At 36.2% G+C, this 2,779-nt stretch overlaps 1 pseudogene; it reads left to right on the top strand.

Annotated features, from left to right (window-relative positions):
* Window positions 1-1,414: 1,414 nt before the first annotated feature.
* Window positions 1,415-2,361, top strand: LOC110258303 (annotated as a pseudogene).
* Window positions 2,362-2,779: the final 418 nt, after the last annotated feature.

Here is a 2,779-nt window from a genome sequence, read left to right as displayed (position 1 = left end):
TCCAGCAATACCACTGCAGGGAAAATGTCCAAAGGAAAAGAAATCAGTACCTCAAAGAGATATCTGTACTCCTAAGTTCATTGTAATTATTCACAATAGTAAGAATATGCAAAACTGATCTACAGAGCCAGGAATGGATAAGAAAATGTGCTGTGTATACAGAGATAATAGAATATTATTCAGCAGTAAAAAGAAGGAAATCCTGCCATTTGTGACAATATGAATGTAACTGGAGGACATTATGCTTACTGAAATAGATGGGTGGAACCTAAGAAAATTCAATTCATAAAACCATCAATTAGAACTGTAGTTGTAAGGGGTAGGGTTGGGGGAAATGGAGAGTTGTTGGTCAAAGGTATAGAATTTCTGTTATAAATGAATGAGTCCTGATTGTCTAGCATACAGCATGTGTCTGTGTGAAAAATTATTGTATCATCTAATTAATTTAAAGAAATCTTCATGTTGTATAATGCAAATATGCAATTTTGTCAATCATACCTTAATAAACTGGATAAAAGGAAAACCAGTGAACTAATGTTATCAGGCCACTTCAGAAGAGAGTACAAAAACTAGTGTGGTCCCATGTGGGGGATGATTTACTGAGATTGAATTGAGTTGCAACAAATAACTTCATCTAAAATAAAAAAAATTCAGAGAGTGTTCCTTAAATGTCATTGTTGTTTAATCATTGAGAGAAGCTCTGTTAACAATGTCATCTTCTCATTCATCAAGGCTGTATGATTATGTGCACTTAATGAAACGATGCTGGTTGATTTTTTAATTCCAGCAGAGCTAGAGTTATGAAGAATATATTAAATGACTTTTAAAACACAAACCCGATATTTGAACAATCATTAATTTCATGAAAGGGGGAAGACAGAAAATAAAAAAATGACTCAACTCCTGAAGATAACTATTACAAAAAATCTTATTACAAACATTCAAATTTAATTTGGAATCCAGTTTACATAAATCCATATTTTACATAGTATTTACAAATATTGTAAATAAAGGAAATATCTAGAATATATTTGAAAAAAAAGTTTTATTTAACTGTTTTAAGTAGTTCAATGTAGAACTTTATTCTTAGAGGGGATAGTGCATTTCTTATTCTGTATTTTTTTCTAAATAAGTAGTCTATATTACCATGATCATGTATTTATATATTCCCTCTCTTCTGTTACTGTTTAGTAAAGTTTCTATATAGTAAGTGTGTGTAGAAAAAGGCAAATAAATGAAAACCAGTAAGTAAACAATTCTAAGCAGATAGAAATTTTCACACTGAGAAATACTGTTACAAGGTCCTGGGGGATATGACCTTAGAAATGAATTGCTTGAATCTAAAATATGAACAAAGTGCTGCATGCCCATTTACTAATTTCCCTAATTTTGACCTTCTTTTCTCTAAAAAAAGGTGTCCAAACTATATAGAACTGGAAATCTAACAAGTGTCTCAGAATTCTTCCTCTGGGCTTCTCAGAGGATCCAGAACTGCAACCTCTCCTCTTTGTCCTGTTCTTGTCCATGTACCTGGTCACCATGCTGGGGAACCTGCTCATCATCCTGGCTGTCATCTCTGACTCCCACCTCCACACCCCCATGTACTTCTTCCTCTCCAACCTGTCCTTGGCTGACATGGGCTTCATCTCCACCACTGTCCCCAAGATGATTGTGAACATCCAAACTCACAGCAGAGTCATCTCCTATGTGGGCTGCTTAATTCAAATGTCTGTTTTTATTATTTTGGGGGCTATGGATTGTACACTTCTGAGTGTGATGGCCTATGACAGGTTTGTGGCCATCTGTCACCCACTGCATTACTTGGTCATCATGAACCCACCCCTATGTTGCTTCTTACTTTTGGTGTCTTTTTTGGTCAGCCTTTTGGACTCCCAGGTGCACAGTTGGATTGTGTTATAACTTCCCTGCTTCAAGGATGTGGACATTTCCAATTTCTTCTGTGATCCTTCTCTACTCCTCAAGCTAGCCTGTTCCGATACTCTCACCAATAACATTTTCATGTATTTTGTTTGTGCCATTTTTGCTGGTATTCCAGTCTCAGGGATCCTTTTCTCTTACACTAGAATTCTTTCCTCCGTTCTGAGAGTCCCCTCATCAGGTGGGAGGTCTAAAGCCTTCTCCGCTTGTGGGTCTCACCTGGCAGGTGTTTGCTTATTTTATGGAACAGGCCTTGGGGTGTATCTCAGCTCAGCCATCTCACATTCTCCCAGGAAGAATGCAGTGGCCTCAGTGTTGTACACCGTGGTCACCCCCATGCTGAACCCCTTCATCTATAGCCTGAGGAACAGAGACATCAAAAGGGCCATGAGGAGGGTCCTCAGCAAAACAATCTATTCTTAATATTTGTGTCATCCCTTTGGAGTGTATATTGTAACATATTGCAAATACAACATCTAGACCTGAAAATTTTACCTCTCACATCAGAACCTTTTTGTAGCTCTTATCACCTTCTTGCTTATCATTGCCTCACACTTGAATATTGCTTCATTTGATATGTTTATTGGGATGGGAGAGTATTCTGAGATCTTTTCTATATCATAATTACTGCATGTCTGACTCTTATTATATCCATGGAGGTATCTGTAGTTTATCATGGTGACCCAAGCTTCCTGAAAAGATGAGCAACTCTCTTTTTGATTATTTTCTTTCTTTTTTATATTTCTTCATTTATTTTATTTTTCTGAATATACATATAAGTGGTAACATAAAATATTTATATTTGTATGACTTATTTCACTAAGCATAATACTTTTTCAAG

The sequence above is a fragment of the Sus scrofa genome, unplaced genomic scaffold, assembly GCF_000003025.6.
Source record: "Sus scrofa isolate TJ Tabasco breed Duroc unplaced genomic scaffold, Sscrofa11.1 Contig1859, whole genome shotgun sequence".
Taxonomy (NCBI): Eukaryota; Metazoa; Chordata; class Mammalia; order Artiodactyla; family Suidae; genus Sus; species Sus scrofa.
Note: the sequence above shows the minus strand (reverse complement) of the source record. Positions and strands in the feature narration are given on the sequence as shown.